Source organism: Peromyscus maniculatus, chromosome 21 (assembly GCF_049852395.1).
Source record: "Peromyscus maniculatus bairdii isolate BWxNUB_F1_BW_parent chromosome 21, HU_Pman_BW_mat_3.1, whole genome shotgun sequence".
NCBI classification, from domain to species: domain Eukaryota; kingdom Metazoa; phylum Chordata; class Mammalia; order Rodentia; family Cricetidae; genus Peromyscus; species Peromyscus maniculatus.
The window spans coordinates 43,714,140-43,734,513 of NC_134872.1; the positions used below are offsets into that span (position 1 = coordinate 43,714,140).

At 36.1% G+C, this 20,374-nt stretch overlaps 1 protein-coding gene across 31 annotated transcripts in view; it reads left to right on the forward strand.

The window, feature by feature from the left end:
- Tbc1d5 (TBC1 domain family member 5) overlaps positions 1-20,374 on the forward strand; it is a 453,313-nt gene that overhangs the window by 26,197 nt on the left and 406,742 nt on the right. For 30 of the 31 annotated variants that reach the window (XM_076557560.1, XM_076557565.1, XM_076557572.1 and 27 more), the window contains exon 2: positions 19,329-19,391. The exons of the other annotated variant lie outside the window; for it this stretch is intronic. The gene's annotated coding sequence lies outside the window, so the exon portion shown is untranslated. The remainder of the gene's footprint in view (positions 1-19,328; positions 19,392-20,374) is intronic. 31 annotated transcript variants of the gene reach the window in all.

Here is a 20,374-nt window from a genome sequence, read left to right on the forward strand (position 1 = left end):
CAGATTAACTTCATCAACCTGGATCAGACTTTGGAGAGTCTATTGCCAAGGGGTTCATTGTCAACATATTTAAAACACAGTACAATCTGGGAAAAGGTTTCCAGACAACAATCAGTCCAATTCTAAGTGCACAATAAAGGTTAAGGTGTGGCTACATAGAAATTCTTTTACAAAGTACATGTGACCATAAAAGTAAGTTCTATATCAAAAAGGCCTAGTGTGGTCTCTGACAGATAGCACAGATGTCAGCAAGCCATAAAGTATATGTGCCATCTCACCTGGGGATGGGTAATGGTCTAGGGAGGGAAGAGTCTGGAATAATTATTCTGGGGAATTTTGGTGAGATCTGCTTCTTTCACAAAAGGTGGGTCAGGTCTTCCTCCACAGATAATGAAAAGGTCACTAGATTACTAACAAAAGCCACTCTCAGCTTTCTGGATGGAGTACAGGTATTTGATTTTTATCTCTTCCATTGAGAAGACACCCCTGTGTGATTAACATTCTTGGTTCTCTTAGTGCTTCTCTGTGAGTACAAGGACCTCTGTGCCCTCAACATTTAACATAACCTCATAGGGAGGGAGAAGAGGTTCACAAGGTTCCGGAAATCCTCTTGAGGCCTTTCTTCCCCATAAGGTTTTATAAAAGGTAAAACAATTGAATTGGGTGGGATTTTTTTTTTTTTTTTTTTTTTTTTTCCCAGACAGGGCTTCTCTGTAGCTTTGGAGCCTGTCCTGGAACTCACTCTGTAGACTAGGCGGACTCTTAAGAGGTGTAGTTACCTGTCAGTTGCTAGAGATTTCCTGGTAGATGGGTTGCCTTTAAATTACTTATGATCCTGTAAGCAACTCCAGAAAATTCATAGTTTCACTAAGTTGGAGTTGGATGCAATCCATTCTTTAGTTTCTTGGTGTCTTCTCTTATCTAGGATGAATAGTTATTATATTTCTTCTGGAAAAGACACATAGCATGTGGTTATCAAGAAATACATGTAGGAGTATGAGAACGACATCTCTTTTAAAATACATATGAATTAAATACAGAGGGGTGTAGGAGAAAATGCACCTGAAGTCAGAACACTGAATTCTCAAGTAGCATGAGTAGGCAGTAGCTGGCCTGCACTCTCCACATCTCCTTTAATGTGCTTCTTCCCATAGAGACTCTTGGTGGTATGAGCATTCACTATCTAATCTGAAGTAATATTCTAACCAATCACAATCAGTAAGTTTCTACTACATAAGTGGTTACTCATGTGCAATAAAACAGATGCTGTTCCCTGTAACTGTCTCTGGAGTGGTTTATCTCTGGGTCCTTTACCAACTCACCCATATTGTTGTCTTGTTGGAGGATGTCCTGGTAATGACAACAAAGGGGTGTTTTTTGTGTGTCTGTGTGTCTGTCTTTGTGTGTGTCTGTGTATCTATGTATGTGTGTGTAACAAGGTCTTGTGTATGTACTAAGTTGCATTATACTGAACTATACCTTCAGACTCGTGGATTTATTATGAGCAATTGGCTCTTGTAATTATAGACATCAGAAAGTCCCAAGATCTGCATTTTAGCCAAGTTGGGGACACAAAAGAGCTGAATGTATATTTCTGGTATGAAAACTTAAAAAACAGGAAATGTGATGGTCAGTATTCTAGTTTGTAAGATGGTCAGCTTGAGATACAAGACCCAGTATTTTTAGTTTCACTATGCAAGCAGGAAAAGACTGACATCCTGATCTATAGGTGTCAGTCAGTTTCCTATTAGCCCTTTTGTTCTGTTCTTCTTTTGATATGTTTTGTCAGCCCATGGCCTAGTTAAATTGACAGATAAAATTATCTGTAATGAGTTGTTGTTTTTGATTCCCCTATCGTATTTAAATATGTAACCCCACTGTTTCCTGGTTCGTTTTCTGGTGGCAGATTGTGGATAATCTTACTAAGGACACTTGATTACAGCACATTTGGTTATGTGTTTCTTTGTGAGTTTGTGACTTTATTTGACCTGGAGTTTCTTGAGCTTTTAGGATTTGTAGATTCCGGTCCTCCATCAGATTAAGGAAGACTTTTTTTTCATTTCATCAAAAATTCTTTTTGTCCTTTTATTGTTGTTCCCTTACGTATTTGTTGTTTGCTTGTTGATGTCCAACAGTCTTTGAAATCTGTGTTCACATGTTCACATTTGCTTATTACATCTTCTTCCTGTTGCTTAGACTTGTTAATATATATATTTTTTTGTACCATGACTTAATTGTTTAGACTTTCTCAGGGATATTCCTCTCAGTGCATTTTATTTATTTCAGTCAACTGTATTTTCTTGATTCTTTTCATAAGTGGTAATAGCTATCCTGGAATTTACTATATAGACCAGCTGGCCTTGAACTCAGAGATCTGCCTGCCTCTGCTTTCACAGTGCTGGGATTAAATGTGTGAACAATCAAGACTGGCTTCATAGTATCTTTTTCAAGGTTTGCCTTTTTTCCTTAGTGATTTTTCTCAAATCATTTATTTCAAAGACTGCGTTTCATATATATGGTCAGTAAATTCTCTTAGCTTATGTTCATTTAATATTCTGATGGAGTATTTACCTTGAATGCAAAAAGTGAAAAAAATGCAAGCAAAGGAATATATTTCTATTGTTTACAGATTGCTTCTGGGTGGAGGAAATCATGTAAGGCTTACTAGATTAAGGATAGAATTAAGGATAATTTCAGGGTGAAATCATAGAGTTATCTAAAGTTTTTTTCTGTTCGTATATCTTTGTGTGGGTATGCACATTGTCTTGTAAATTTTCCTCTGTACTCTTGAAAGAAATTCTCAGCTTAAACTTCTGAGAACTTAGGTAGTCTAGTGTATATTTGTAACTGTAATACTTTGTTCCATGCATATATAAGTTATAGCTCTGCTTGCCAGGTTTTTCAAGATGATCACTCCTTTTCAAAATTGATTCTTAGGTGAAAACAGAAATGAGTTTCTATACAAGTTAGAATCAACACAATGGTTTTGAACCAGAGACCAAGAAATATGGCCTAAGGCTACCTTTTCTGTGTGTGTGTGTGTGTGTGTGTGTGGGGGGGGTGTTGAAGGTTGTGTCTGAGGCCTATAAAATTAGCACACACCATTGTGGTATTAGAGTTTCTTTTTCTTGATTCAATTGCATAATTATTTTACTCTTGTGTAGTATAGACTAGTTTGATTTGACAGTTACTGTTGCTGATGCTTTTTGGACATTTGTGTAGACAGAGAGAACTTGGTACTCCTGACCTAGCCATTTTCTGACTTTACCCCTCCCTGTTTTTAGTTGTATTTCTAATGATGTTAAACATCTTTTCATGTGTTATTGCTTGTGTATTTTCTACAGATATTTGTCTGTTCAAATTTGTTACCTAGTTTTAATTGGATTGTCTTCCATTATTAAATTTTAAGAGTTTTTATATATTCTGTATACAATTTTCTTATTATATACATGTTTTAAAAACACTTTTCCTGGCAAAGATAAAAAACACTGATGATAGCTTATGTTGGAGAGGATGTGGAGTAAGGGGAGTACTCCTCCATTGATGGTGGGAGTGCAAACTTGTACAGCCACTTTGGAAATCATTGTGTCAGTTTCTCAGAAAATTGGGAATCAATCAACCTTAAGACCCAGCTATACCAATCTTGAGCATATACTCAAAGGATATTCAATCATACAACTAGAAGAGATCTCCTGGGTAAACTGGGGGTGGCAGCTAGTGAATAGAGGGATTGGAACTTGAGGGAGTGGGTTGGCTGGGCTGGGAGTGGGAGCCAGGTTGGGGGCAGGATGGAGGGGGAGAGTAATGAAAGAGACATCTTGATGGGTGCATTTCAGGGTTAGGGAGAAAACTGGTGCCAGAGAAACCCACAGGAATCCACGAGGATGACCCCAGCTAAGATTCCTAGCAATAGTGGAGAGGGTGCCTGAGCTGGCCTTCCCCTGTAATCAGATTGGCGACTACCCTAATTGTCATCAGAGAACATTCATCCAGTAACTAATGGAAGCAGATGCAGAGCTGCACAGTCAAGCATTGGGCTGAGCTCCAGGAGTCCTGTTGAAGAAAGGGAGAAGAGATTGTACAAGTCGGGGGTGGGGAGTGGGGAGGAGTGTCAAGGTCATGACTGTGGAACCCACAGAGACAGCTGACATGAGCTTATGGGAGCTCATGGACTCTGGACCAACAGTTAGGGAGCCTGCATGGGATCAACCTAGGCCCTCTGCAAGTGTGTAGCTTCATGTGCCATGCTCAGTCAAGCCCTTGGGAGGCCTGCCTCTTTTTGAATGGAGACAGGAGTGGATGGGAATGAAGTAGATGGGAGGCATGGGGAGGGAATGGGAAGAGAGGAGGGAGGGGAAACTGGTCGGTATGTAAAATAAATGTTAATTAAATAAAATAAAAGAAGTTGCTATAATGAAAAGCTATATATGAAAAATAATTTTAATAAATCAAAATGTTTGTAGTGGTATGGCCTTTAAAATCAAAATAAAAAAACTTTCCCCTGTTTTGTGGAAGATGCTGTCTTTTTCTCTTTGTTAAAGTAATTTGTTAAGCTGTCCTTTCAAAAACACAAAATTTGAGCCGGGTGGTGGTGGTGGTGGTGGTGGTGGTGGTGGTGGTGGTGGTGGTGGTGGTGCACGCCTTTAATCCCAGCACTCGGGAGGCAGAGGCAGGTGGATCTTTGTGAGTTTGAGGCCAGCCTGGTCTCCAAAGCGAGTTCCAGGAAAGGCTCCAAAGCTACACAGAGAAACCCTGTCTCAAAAAACAAAAACAATAACAACAAAAAAAACAAACAAAACAAAAAACAAAAACAAAACAAAAAAACCCCACAAAGTTTGAAGTTTTGGGGATAATACATTTGTTACTTGGGATTTTTGTTGTGCTGTTTTAAAATGATCACATTTAAGGGTCAAGCAGAGAAAAATGAACAAGATAAGAAAACTGAGATATCAGAAAAGAGCCAGGAGAAGACCTCTTGGTATAAATAAGGCAGTTTAAAGTTGGATATGCTGCAGAGAGACCGTTAAGAGCATTAGCAATAGGAGGAGCATAAAACAATTAGGGGGTGGTGTAGGTAGCTAGAGATAAGCTGATAGCTACGGTAAGAAAATTATTGGGTTCTGCATGTACTTATTTGGCTTTTTAAGTACTGATTATAGGATTCATTGAAGTTTTTTTTTTTTTTTTTTTTTTTTTTTTTTTTTTTAGTTTTTTTTTCTTCTAGGAGTGATATCTCTGCTCTCTGTGTAGGTTTGCAGATTTTTGTAAATGTGATCATATTTTCAGTGCACAACTAACTGTTAGAAACATGGATTATCCTTTATGCTAAATTGGATCAAGCCAATTTTCAGTAATTTGAAGACCTTAGATGTTAAGGATAGAAGTTGGACTTTGTTAGGCTTTCTTAGAAAAAGATACGTAAAATAGGGCTAGGGCAATCAGTCATAGTCATAGAAAAATAAGGAATGTGTTCAGAGAGATGGCTCAGCAGTTAAGCATACTTACTGCCCTTGTGGAAGATGCCGTTCCGTTCCCAGCAGTCATGTAACAGCTTACAAACACCTCTGACTCCAATTTCAGGAGATCCAACACCTTCTTCTGGCCTCCTTGGGCATACTGCACATACATGGTGCACTTATATACATACAAGCAAAGCACTTATATACATAAAACAATGGTAAATGTTAAGAAAAAACAAATAAACTGGTATGTAGAGAGCAAAGTGAAGCTCATTTCCAGAGAAGTCCTCAAAAGATAGAATGGTGTAAGTTTGGCAGCTTTTGTAGTTCCTGGTTTCCAGTCCTTTGGGAAGAACATTTGTAATCTCTGTTCGTAAGTTCTGTTAGCATGTTTCACAAGTTCTTTTTTTTTTAAAGGTTTCAGTTTTTAAAGTATATTTGTTTTTGCCAATTTCATAATGCACTTAATTCATTCTGATCACTCTTACCACCCACCTGTGATCTCTTGTGTTTCTCTCATGCTTGCCAGCCCTGTCTCCTCCACAAAGGGTTCCTACATTCATGGCTCTTAGGTTTTTTGTGTTTTTTTTTTTTTTTTTTTTTTGGCTGGGAACCATCCATTGGAGTCTGATATGCTCACCAGTAAGGTACCCAACACAACTGAAGATAGTGACTGCCTCTCTTGCTGAAACTTACTAGTATCCAATAGATTAAAAGGTTATGGAGCTGTGTGTGCTCATCCCTGATTCATGCTGAACTGTTAACAGCAGACACTGTGAGATGATTGTAATAGTCTCACCCCCAAACTAGCCTTTGCAGCTTTCTCCCTATCTTCTGGCTTAGGATTCTTTCCTCTGCTTCTGCATTGCTGAATGAGAAGTTTTTCCAAAGGACTGAGGCTGAGAGTATAAATGGGTATAAATGGATATTTTTGAAAGCAATTTAGTGCCATTTCAATTTAGACAAATGATGTAGTAAATTCTTACAACATATGATCTTCCCAGCCATGTGTTTGTTTGTTTGTTTGTAGGTTTATAGTACCAGACCTTCTCTCTTTTGGTAGAGTTCTCAAATCTAATCAGATTGTTTGGTTGTTTCCTTTTACATCATTAGGCACATCTTGACTAGTACATCGGCATTGTAGTTTGCAGAATTCACAGCTTGGCAAGTTTGTTGATGCCTTTTCTCTGACAGTACCCTGTGTTGTACCTTCTGATACCATCAAAGCTAGCCAGCAGGGAGAAAATGTCCGCCTTAGTTTTATCTTGACTTCTCTGTATCTTGCATCCCTGGTGTACCTTGAGCAATACAATCTTACCATCTAGCTGGTAGACTCTCAAGAATGATCGCAAATGTATTATTTGGGGGGTGGGCTTTAGGGCTTGCCTCACCTACCTCAGGAAGATTTTTGTTTAATAACTTAAGACTTCTATGAACAAGCAGCATTACCTAGCCATGCAGGTTACCCCTCTTCTAATATTTTTTAAAAGTCATCTAAAAAATTGGCTTATAAATCTACAAAGTAGATGTCCACATTGATTATTTTAAAAACAGAGTGTTTATTGAAAAAAAAATTTAGTGTTTCTTAACTGAAAAATGTGTAAATGTCCATTATATCAAATGGGAAACTTCAACACAGATTAACAGCTAAACATATTGTTTAATTATATATACATATGGAGTGAAAAAGTAAGAGTATAGTTAAGAAAAGATCACTATGGTGTTAATTAGTTATGTGTTTATGGGACAGGATAGATTTGGGGAGGAACAAAGTAAGAAGTAGGGGATATTGGAATATTCTAGTTCTTAGGTTCAGATACATATTTATTATTTTAATCTTATATTAACACATTCTTTTACTGTTTCAAGGATTTTATAAGTTTAAAACCTTTGAGATGTATTGTAGAATACTTTACATAGAAATAAAATTCTTAGGACAAAATCCTCAAAACTTCTAAAATCCTAACCACTAGTCTTGAAATCCAGTGTTCTGTCCAGATATGTCTTTTTTTTTTCCCATATCATTTTCTGAGACTCAAAACCTCAGTGCTATTTCTGACACTTTGATCCTTGCATTACTTAGCAGCGTTAAGGATATTGTAATAGAATTTACGTAAGTATTGCCTGATGGAATGAGTAAATAAATAAAGACAGTCTTTCCCCTATCTTTTCTTGCTTAAGATGTCAAGATGAGTTTGTTGCATGGTTTTTGTGTCTAGTGTCTTCCTCAGAATTTCTGAACCTTTGTTCTGAATCTTAGCCTTTGTTCAGATTGGCCTCCTTGTTTGTGTTTCCCCATCAGTTCATTCTTATTGATGCTTGATTCATCTTCCATACATTTCCCCGGAAACTTTTAATGATTCCTTAGTATAGAATGTTGAAGTAAATCTTTAGATTGAGTACCAGGCTTCTATAATTTGATTTTCAACACAGGCCAATACTTGCTAATCATTCATCTGTTTCATTCTGGCTTCTTGGTGCTGTAATATGAGCAATATGGAGAGATGGTGTGCTGGGATGTTCTTATTATTCATTTTGTCTTCAGATTCGTTGAATTTGTTTGTTTTGTTTTTTGGGGGTATTTGGAACTCTCAGACTTGAGGACAGTGACTCTCAAATGAGCCATTTTACAACTGGGGGACATTTGGCAATATCTGGAAATGTTTTTGTCATACATGGTATTATTGACATCTGCTAGATAGAGGTCAGAGCTATTGCTAAAGTTCCTACCTATAACTTAATAGGACAAGCCACAAAAATTAAGTATTACTTAGTATCAAATGTAACTACTAAGGTGAGAAACTCTAACTGCTTTAGAGAAACTACTCTCTCTGTCCTTCTCATCTTTCTGTTTGTGTTCTCTCTCTCTCTCTCTCTCTCTCTCTCTCTCTCTCTCTCTCTCTCTCTCTCTCTCTCTCTCTCTCTCTCCCTCTCTCCCCCTCTCCCCCTCTCCCCCTCTCCCCCACCCCCTTTCTCTCTGTTACAGACACAAAGAGAGACAGACAGACTTGTTCAAGGATATATGTTAAAACACTGTAGCAGTGAAAACGGAGAAATAACCTAAATGTTCATTAGTGGGGGAATGGATAAATAAAATATATGGATATGTGGCCTAGTACTTTACAATAAGATGAAGCAGATTGCCATACCAGTAGATTTCAAAACTACAATTAAATTAGAAGTAGCAAATAATTTCAGTGTGATACCATTTATGATAATTGAAAAATATATAAAACAACTTTATTGAATATGTAAATAAAAGATGAGAAGTGAATTTACCTACCAATTAAGGGAGTGGTGACTATTGAGGTCATCCTAAGAGCAGTGGTTCTCAACCTTCCTAATGTTGCGACCCTTTAATACAATTCCTCATGTTGTGGAGACCCCCATATAAAATTGTTTTTGTTGTTACTTATTAACAGTAGTTTTGCTACAGTTATGAATCGTAATGTAAATATCTTTGTTTTTCAATGGTCTTACTAGATCTACAGGTTGAAAACCACTGTTCTAGAGGTTGTAAACAGGCTTCAGTTTTGCCTCTGTTTATTCTTTTATAATGTACAGAGAGTGAACAGATATTCTTTTGTATTTATTTAAATTAGAGGGCATAATGTGAATTTTACTCAGTATAAATTTTGATTGGTGACGACAGAGATTGTAAAGGTACTGTGTATGTTTAAAAAAAAGTTTTAAATTTGTCAACCAAAAGCTCATTAGTAAATTTGCTACAAGATTTAGTATAGCATGTTTATATTCCATTTCTTCCTATACAGGAAACTGTCTTGACTTTCTTGGAACAGCTGTGTCTTTTTGTTGTTTATGTAGCTTTTGTGTACAGTTGTGAATAAACTGGACTGAGTAACATGAAACACTAAATTTGTGTTTAATTCACAAAAATGAAAACCTGTATAAAGAATTACTAAACTACTTACTTTATCTGATTTTTATATAGTAAAATATTGAAAGCATAGTTCCTACCGCAGAATGTGAAATATTTCTCTTAGATATTTGTTACATTAATTTTTTTTGTAAAAATTTTTGATTATAATAGTTTAAATAGTCCAATCAATAGCCATCCAGGGAGTCAAATTTGGTCTCTTAAGTGATTATAGGAACTTTATTTGTAAAGTATACCTAAAGTTCTTGTTGTCTAACTTTCTTTTTTATGGGCTGCCCTTGACTATAGCAAATTTACAAATGTTATTGAAGAGTGAAATTGAGTGCATGCTACTCTTAGAACACAAGGATGAGTTTTAATACAAAGTAAAACATTGACAGTAAATTGAGGTGGAAATGGTATATAACTTTACTTTTTCCTAAAGTGACATAAAAATAAGTGTTTCAAATACAGTATAATTAAAAGTTATAATAACTATTCTTTATTTCTTTGAATTTAAATTATCTCAAATTAAGTAACAGATTTAAATTGCATTTATAATTATATGGCAGTTTACATTTTTTAAATAAGAAGCATTTACCAAAACTTATTCCAAGTTTAGGAAGTTTAATTTAATTTGTAAAACTTTAAATAACCTTTAGTTACTGATTTTTATTTACACTTTTTAGAAGGAACTTAAATCCAAAAATAATAACCTATATGTCTTTACATATAAATGTCAATCTAATCAAAAGGTGACTGAAAATATGACTTTATTTACAAAAAGGTCTTAGAATTTTAGATCTAATTTTTGTTAAAAGATTTCATATAAATTATAAGAATGACTTAATTGTAAAATTTGTAATGATAATTTCAATTCAGAATGTTTAATTTATTTTAATTTCAGTTCAGGGATATAATTAGAAATAGTTATGATTTTAACTAAACAGAATTCGAAATAAGTCTCATAACCTTTTAAGTTAATTTTTATAATTAGGTGAGAACAAGGCATGAACTATTTCCACTTCATTTTCTTGCTAATATTTACAGCTTAATACTAGTGTTAGTTCTTAATTGCTAGAGAAAAAAAGATGATAAAATAGTTAACAAGTATTCTTCTGTAAAATAATATATAATAAATTTTAAGAATTAACCATTGAAAAATAAATGTTCCTTTAAAAGTTTCAGAAGAACCTAACCTCGTGGTTCAGCCCTGAAATCCTAGGTACTTGGTGGTAGAAGCATGAGGTTCAGAAGTTCAAGGCTAGTCTGGGTAATTGAATAAAACATTTTACAAACTAAAATAAAAAAGAGAGAGAAAGGGGAAAGCAGGCTGGGAATATAGCTCAGTGGTAGAGTGCTTGCCCAGCGTGGTGAGGCCCATGGTTCATTCTCTAGTCCCACAATAGTGTGTGGGTGGGCCCTGTGCACGGGTCTGTGTTTGTATCTGTCAGTTTGTATGTAAAGGTACATTGATTCTTTATGTGTTCAGTTTTATAGGGGATAATGGCTGACTGGCTGTAAAAATGTTATATGTTTTCTTTCATTCAAATATAAAATACATACCTTTTTAAGAAAAGAATAGCAATCTGATTTGATCAGAAGGAAGAGACTTTTTAGGTCAGTTCTTTAGAGACATGCAAAACAGGGTGCATTCTTCTCAGGTGTGAATTTTAAAGGGCTATTTTGGAGTGGGAAAAGAATTAACATGATCATTGTTACCAAGTAATATATTTCACATGGAAGAAAAATAATGATTAATATACCAATTTGGGGTTTTATTTCCAGAGCAGTGGCTGTTGCAGCACCTGTTACAAATGTTTTGGATAGAGTGTTTGTGGTCTTGATTCATGACTTTAGTATTTAGTTATTGTGGTTTTGGTTATTAAAATTTCTCTGCAATAATGCTCATATCCTCTTTGACACATTTAGAAGTAAACTACTGCTTTTGTTTTCCCTGAATTGTTAAGCCAGTACACATGTTATGATAGGAATTTTTGTTTTGTGGTTTGATTTTTATGGATGAAATTTAAAAGGTAATACCCTTATGGTTTGCTTTTATTTTTTAGAATTTATTTTTGAAGTACATTAATTTTCATTTTGTGTTACTCAGAATTTAGTGTACTTATTCCACTTTCATATATAAAAGGAAAAAAATCACAATTTGGGCACCATTTTCTGTGCATGAATGAATGTGCCTATGTAGGTGAATATACTTTTTAAAGCCTGCTTTAAGTAAAAACAGTTTGAAGGAACCTGGAGGTACATATGGTTGATTATAATGGTAAAATCTCAAAAGGTACCATGTACTAGTTTGTTTATTTATTTTGTCTTAGAATGGGTTGGTAGTTAAGCTTGGTATGAGCTGTCAAAGTTTGAATTGGTAAGTCCCAGGTAGTCTCTTACCCTGAATATCTAGTTTAAGTAACTTATTTTCTTTCAACTTCACCATAAACTTCCAACTTAAATTCAGCTTTAAACTACTAAATTGTTTGTTGTCTGCTCAGGCATTACATCAGTACAGAATAGGCATGGATAGTTGGGAGAAGAATTCTCTAATTGTTCTCTAAAGTTCTACCACTGATTTTCTCCAAATGGTTTAATCCCTGTGTGTCTGCATGCATGTGGGTGTCTTCCTCAATCATTCTGCTCTCTATTTTATGAGACAAGATCGCTCATTGAACTTAGTTCTCGCTGATTCAGCCGGATTAGCTGGTCAGCAAGCCCTGGAGATCCTCCGGTGTGTGCCTCCCCCCCCCCCCCCCCAGTGCTCTGATTACAGATGCACACTGCTATGCCTGGCCTTTTATGAGGGCCTTGAACACTTTCCAGACTGAGCCATCTTCTTAGCAACATAACCTTTTCTTCTTCCTGGCTAAGTGTGGCGGACAGTTTTTTTGCTATGGTTAGTCTTGACTTGGATGGAAGATTTAATCAGCCTTTTTTTTTTTTTCTATTTAAATCCCTTTTCTGTATTCTTAGAGGTAGAAGTGGGTGAATCGTGCCAACTCCAATAAGTAATTTCATTGAAACATAATTTTGCTAAATTATTTGAATTTGGTGAAACTGAGTCAAAAAGGTTAACTCATCAGTTTGTTTAGTTTGCTATGTATTGTTGTTTCAGTTTTATGGTAGCATGACTACTAGGTTGCCATTAAGTGGATTTTAAATACTTTTCTCTTTACATAGTTATATTCCTTTTGTATATGATATATATATATATATATATATATACACACATACATACATATAAATACATACATACATATTCACATGTTGTCACTTTCTAAGTTTTTAGCCATTATTGAATCTGATCTTACAAATGCCAGAATTCCATGGATCTATTGTGATGCTTCAGTTAGTTATACATAAAATATTTGAAAAACAACAAACATTTATAAAGATATTATGATGTATTTCTTTGTGGATATGATGCCATAGTTTCAGTTTTACTAAGTATATTTTAAGTACATTTGATTTCAGAGTACTTTAAGTGATACTGTCTTATGAGACAAATTCAGAGTGTCTAATGTAAATCTGATCAACAACATCTGTAAAAGAATCTGTATTTGAAATTAAAAGAATCTATTATATTTTTAAGGATTTTTAAGGGTGTGGGATAATAGTAGAAGGAACATAAAACTGGATCAGGCTGAATTTATTGATTTGGGCCCACTGAATGGAGATTTTAGGTTTAACATGGAAGCTTGCGCAGAGGTGTCAAATGTTTGTTTGAATGGTTGGCTGAAGCATTTGTCACAAGATGGTCTACTGAAAAGGATTTGGAGATGCCTGATGTCCCTTGTTTTAATGTTGATGAAGAAATTTTAAGGCTCAGGAAATTGCAACGCTAGAGTGGGTATACTGTGTGCCTCCTCCTCTACCACGAGAAGGCCGTGAAGACACGCCCTTCACTAATCCTCTCAGTGCAAACTGGTGAGAGGAGCACCAGTGCATTCAAAGAGCTTTGTTGTTGCCCTCTTCCTTGTGCCAGACCTTAGGGTTGGAGATTCTGCTGCCCAGCTGGACAAATTAAATGAAGTGGGTTTAATTGGGTCCCAAAGTAGCAGGGGCCAGGTGACAGCACTGAATCACCAAAGTCAAGGTTATCATAATTATCGTAATGGGCAGCATAGACAAAGTTAATTTTGTGCTTGTGTGACTCATATGGACCATTGGTACTGAGTTATCAAATATGGTATTTCCAGGCATGAAATAGGTAAGCCTACTGCATTTTGTTTGATGTGTATAATTGGAAGAATTCTCAAACAAATGAGAAAGATTCCATATGAATAATGGCAAAAGGGAATCATGGCCTGTGAATCAATTTCCAGACTTGAGCCAGTTTTCAGACCCAGAACTCCCTAAATATGGGGATGGCCGGGTTCCCACAGAGGAAGGACCTTGATAAAATACCTAAGATAAAATACCTATCCTTTCTCTAGTCTTTCTCCAGAGGGACCTACGGCCTATTACAAGGGTGGCAGTACACTGAGGGAAAGGAAACAGACCTTCTATGGTCTGTTGCATACTGGTCCTGAATTGACACTGATTCTTGGAGATCCCAAGAAACATGTGGCCCTCCAATTAAAGTAGGGGCTTATGAAGATCATGTGTTTTTGGCCGAATAGAGTTTTGAATGAAGTCTGTCTAACTCACAGTAGGTCCATTGGTTCCCTGAACTCATCCTGTGGTTATTTCTCCAGTTTCAGAATGTATAATTGGGATAAATGTACTTAGAAGTTGGCAGAATTCTCACATTGGTTCCCTGACCTGTGCAGTGAGGGCTATTATGGTTGGAAAAGCTAAATGGAAGCCTGTAGGGTTGCCTCTGACAGGGAAAGTAGTGATTCAAAAACAGTAATAGATCCCTGGAGGAAATGCAGAAATTAGTACCGCCATTCAGGACTTGAAAGATGCAGGCATGGTGGTTCCCATCACATCTTCCTTTAACTCTTCTATCTGTCCAATGCAAAAGACAGATGGATCATGGAGAATGACAGTTGACTATTGAAAACTTAGTAAGTAGTGAATCCACTCTTAGCTACTGTATCAGATGTGGTATCCTTATTTGAGCAGGTTAACACATCTCCTGGTACATGATATGCTGCTTTTGATCTAGCAAAAGCCTTTTTCTTGGTATTGGTATGTGCCTAAAAGGACCACCAGAAGCAATTTGCTTTCAGTTGGCAAGGCCAACAGTATACCTTTACAGTTTTGCCTCAGGGATATACTAACTCTCCAGCCCTGTGTTATAACTTAGTTTAGAAAGGATCTTGATCATCTGAATCTTCCACAAACTATCACATTAGTTTACTATATTGACAACATTATGCTGATTGGACTAAGTGAGCAGGAGGTAGCAACCATGTTGAACTCATTGGTAACACATATATGCATCAGAAGATGGGAAATAAATCCAGCCGAAACTCAAGGGCTTTTTACCTCAGTGAAGTTCTTAGGGGTCCGGTGGTGTGGGGCATGCAGAGATACTCCTTCTGAGGTGAAGGATAAGTTATTGTACCTGGCCCCTCCCACCACTAAGAAAGAAGCACAACCTTTGGTGGGCCTATTTGGATTCTGGAGACAGCTCATTCTTTACTTGGGTGTTTGTCCAGCCCACATACCAAGTGCCTGGGAAAGCTGCTAGCTTTGTGTGAGGCCTGGAACAGGAGAAGGTCTTGCACAGGTCCAGGCTGCTGTTCAGGCTATTCTGCTGCTCAGACCATTTGCACCAGCAGAATGAATGGTACTTGAGGTGCCAGTGGTGCTCCTTGTCTATGCCATAATCTTTGATGAAAAAAATTGATATGTTCATTATAGAAAGTTAGAAAGTGTGGTGATATATTGTGTACCATAATAAATTTGCCTGAGGATCTGACAGAGCCAGCCACTAAATTAGACATAGAGGTCAGGCAGTGGTGGCACACACCCTTAATCCCTGCACTTGAGATTTTATGCCTTTGCTTGGGAAGCACTCACACATTTAACCCCAGGAAGTGATGTGGCAGGGCAGAGAAAGGTATAGAAGGTGTGAGGAAACAGGAACTCTCTCTCTTTAGGCTGAAGATTTCATAGAGGTAAGAACTAGTAGATGGCTGTTCTGTTTCTCTGATCATTCCACTTTCACCCTGATATCTGGCTCTGTTTTTTTTTTTTTTATTATTATTAAAAGACCATCTAAGATTCAAACAACAAGAAAGGAATAAAATAAATAGAGAAAATGAAATTTAGCTTTCCTTTGTAATACCATAGCTAAGCCACTATTAATGTTTTGTGTTTATATTATTTGTGTGGTATTTTCTCTTTAATTCAGTGCTTCCTGAAATTTGATGTATATTGGAATATTATAGAATTTGTTAGAAAAAAAGGATAGACAACTCATAGGAGTTGTGTATCCCTTGTGACATTTCAACAAATAATAAGGGTAATTGTTCTAAAAACATCTTTGATGTATTGTTTTGAATTGAGAGAAATAACCTTTCATACTCTTAATTAAAATGTATGTATGTATGTATCTATGTCTATCTTTATTTTATTTATTTTGAGATAGAGTCTCAGTCCAGGATAGCCTTAAACTTGTGATCTTCTTGTCTCAGTGTAAGACCACAACACAGCAAGAAGCATATTTTATGCGCTAGTATTTAGTTCTTTCTAAAATGTTTGCAGATTGGTTCTGCATTTAAAACATTTAGTTGTTTTTATTGCTTAAGTGCTTGAGGTTGAACAAATGGTCTTTTGACATTCTCTTACTATGGAGATACATACTTAGCCCCTAAATTTGATACTGAAATTATATATGACAAATATACATGTCAGGGAATAATATACTTTAGAATTTGTATATGTTAAGTATTTGATTCATTCAGGTTAAATACACATTTTCAAGTGTGTATTATTACATTTTCAAACTGTTGCACATGTGTGTGCATGCAAACGTGTGTCCATGCCTCTCTCTCTCTGTGTGTGTGTGTGTGTGTGTGTGTGTGTGTATGTATGTGTGTTTTCATGCATGCATGTTTGTAGGTCAGAGGACAACTTAAGAGAGTAGTTATTTCTCTTCTACTATTTTGATCCCAGGATGGAGCTCATGTTTTCAGGTTTTGTGAAAAGTACCTTTATCTCCTAAGTCACCTTGATGTCCCATGTATTATTTCTTTATGGTGAAAACAGTCAACACATTATACCTTTTTGAAATGTGCAATGTATTGTTATAATCACCTCTTTTGCAAAAGCACAGCTCATGAAACTCATACCTAGTTGAGAAGCTATTGGCAATAGCTCCTGGCAAAAGGAGAGTTGCTGTCCTTTGACTCTACCCGAGACACTGCCTGTCCTCTAGTTCTACACCCACTCACATACAAGGCAGCACTAAGTGTTCTCATTGGGTTTGGGAAAAAAACCAAAAAAGAGCATGTGAAGTTCGGAGGGAGAAGTGGAGGATAGGGAGGGAGGTAGAGGTGCATTTGATCAAAGTATCATAGGCATGCATTCTATCCTTTTAATTTACTTGTATTGTTAACATTTATATTTTCCTTAATTTTTGTCAGTATGGAATGATCCTTCGTAATTAGAACATTTGTATTTATTTATTTCATTTTATTTGCAGGGTATTATCTCTGTTTTATTATGTGCATCATATGGTTTGCCATATAGCATTAGTCATTTATAAGATACAGTACAATGTGAAATTTAAAAGGGAACTGGAGATACTTAATTGTTCCTTCCTTGACCCTCCTGCTTCAGTATGTGTATATTAGTTGTAATTCCCAGTGTGCTTAGAAGATAATGTGACTTTGAATAGAATCACTAGGAGGCAGAACCAAAAGATGGAAAGAAACAGACTACAGATAGTTGGAGAAGGTGCCAAATCAGCCTTTGATTATTCACTTTTGGACTTCTGTTGTTTAAATCATTATTTGGTTGTAATTATTTTTTTGATTTGGAAGGGATGTAACCTAATTTTTAAGGTCTCCGTGTTAGTTTATTAGGTCATAGCTAAGGAAAAACACGTTGTGTTCTGGTGGAAGTGAGATCTCTGTTGAAAACTGAACTTCATACCGAAGAATAATTGGAATTGAGAAGGAAATATATAAAATGATATAGAAAATACCTAATTTTAGGAATTGCTTCATGATTGCTGAATTTTCTTCTTGAATTCTACATTAGTCAGGGTTCTCTAGAAGAACAGAACTTACAGAATTTACACACATGCTGTGGATATCACTCTGTATGCTGTGAATGTGTTGCTCTGATTGGTTAATAAATAAAGTGCTGATTGGCCAGTAGTAGCCAGGCAGGACGTATAGGTGGGACAAAGAGAGAGGAGAATTCTGGGAGCAGGAAGGCTGAGTCAGGAGGTGTTGCCAGCCACCACCATGAGAAGCAAGATGTAAAGATACCTGTAAGCCATGAGCCACATGGCAAGGTATAGATTAATAGAAATGGGTTACTTTAAGCAGGACTGGAGAAAACTCCAGCTACACACACACACACACACACACACACACACACACACACACACACACACACACACACAAGATTTATTAGAATGGCTTACAGGCTGCAGTCCAGCTCGTCCAACAGTGGCTCTCTAACAGTGGAAGGTCCAAGAATCCAGTCCACCAGTTGGATATCTCATCTGGTCTTCAGTATATGGCAGAATCCTGAAGAAGTAGGCTCTACTGCCAGTGAAGGAATGGACTTCTCAGTGAGAAGGAATTCAAGCAGGCAAAGACAGAAGGCTTACTTCTTCCATGTCCTGTATATAAGCTGCCAGCAGAAGGTGTGGCCCAGACTGAAGGTAGATCTTCCCACCTCAAAAGATCTGGATGGCAGGTGGATCTTCCTACCTAACAAGATCCATATTAAAAGGGGGTCATCCCATTTCAAAGGATTGAATTAAGGAAAAAAAAAAATCCCTCACAGTATACCCTGCCTTTTGGATTTTAGTTCATTCCAAATGTAGTCAATTTGACAAGCAAGAATAGCTGTCACAAGTGCTTTTAATATTTGTTAAGTATTTTTAACTGTGTATGGGGGTATGTGCCTGTGAGTGTGTGTGCCTGTGTGTGTGTGTGTGTGTGTGTGTGTGTGTGTGTGTGTGTGTGTGTATGTATGTGTATGTGTGTGTTGTCTCAAAAGGCCAGGGGCATTGGATTAATTACCCTGGAGTTGGAGTTGTATAGGTGGTTGTGAGCTGCCTATTTTGTGTACTGAGAATGGAATTCTCCTTTGGAAGAGCTGTGCCCCTCTTAACCACTGAGTCATCTCTTCAGCCCTCAAGTAATTCTAGTAATAATAAATACTGTTTCAGAAAACATTTGATAGCTTTAAAGGCAAAATATAAAACATTAAAGGCTAAATATTGTATGACAGAATGCTTTTGCATTTTTGAAAAATTTTTGATAGCTGAAAAAGTAAAATTGTTTTATGACCATTTTACTGTTTAGTACTGCTTTTTAAAAGGTTTATAACTTCGGTGTTAGCTAAGTGAAGAACATAGATCTGCAGAATCATGAAGGTTTTCATGGACAAATCAGGAAGATTTCAAGAATGCTGTATTATATGGAATACATGAACAACTTTAGATAAATGTTCAGTGTAGACTAATATATGTCTCAGTAGTAGTTTGACCCCTATGGTATGTTAACTAGATTGTGACTACATTCAGATCTTAACAGTTAAGTGACCTCATGGTGCACCCTCCAAGACTTTGAGGTTCTCAAATTTAAGGACACTTTAGATGTCAACCAGTCGCTTTGTCTTTGTAAATTTTTGTCTTCATATCTGAAATCCTGCAAATTGTTACAGCTTGGTATGTCAGCCTCAATAGAAAAAGCTTAACTTTGAGGCTGAATTTCTAAAACTTGACACAGTTTGTGACTAATGCAGTCCACTTCCTCTTATTTTGTGGACTCATAAAATATTATGGCTTCTATGTGAATGAAGCACTGTCCCTACTAACTATTCTTACTGTTGTTCCACTGCAGAAAGTCTCTAATGGCTGGGTGAAGACAGGAAAACTGTCAGAAAGGCTGAAGTACTGTCATACTGTAAGTATCTCTCTGAAAAAGAAGCTTAAGAATATTTCATGTCCATTTGTTTCAGGGAAAATATGTTAAAGATATATGCAAAATATAGAGGTGGATATTATAATCATCTTAATAATTTATAAGAACCAGTCCTGTGCTGCTTTTAAAAATTGAAAATATGTTCTTATGTATTAAAATGAGGACTTCTTCCGATAGCATTGAAAAATATTTCTAATTCTAACAAGGATTGATCTATTCTGTGTACATTTGCTTATTTAAAACTATCAGAATCCAGAAAATTGTTGTAGTTTTATAGGTTGTGATTTGTTTGGGTGGCTTATTGTTTAGGTTATTTTGCAGAATTATTTATTTGCTGATTTATTTATGTATTTCATTATTTATTTATTTGATTATTTAGTAAATTATTTATCTGATGAATTATTAATACATCTTCATGACATGTTTTAAATTATTTATAACTTAATTTTGAGTTTATTGCTTTTAGACGCTGCATTGTTACTGACTAGTTTTGATTTTTTTTCTTTGTGGTTCTTGAAAATTAAAGTATTAGCTCTAAGGCAGAGAGTATATTCATTCCAATTCCATGGACTTATTTTTATTTTTTACTTTGTTGGTAATTTATGTCAGTGATAAGATTTTAGCTATGCTTTGTTGTTTAGCATTAAATTTACTCTTTTAGGGTTACTTGAGTGTTATAAAGTATCAGGGTATTATGTATGTGGTCACTGTGAGTCACTTACTGATTAATGATAGTGTTTCATATGTAAACACAAATGGAACTTTTAAACCTAATTGTACATTATTTTCTGTCTCTCGAAAGGCAGGTTTGCATTTCTTGTTTTAGAATATATGATGAAGTTATTTAATTTTAGTGGCAAGTCTGTTTTACTACTGGAATGCTTTTAGGAAAGTTTACAGGATTGAACTTCAACTTAGATTTGGATCCCTTCTTTGTTTAGAGTTGATTATATATGGGCATTTGG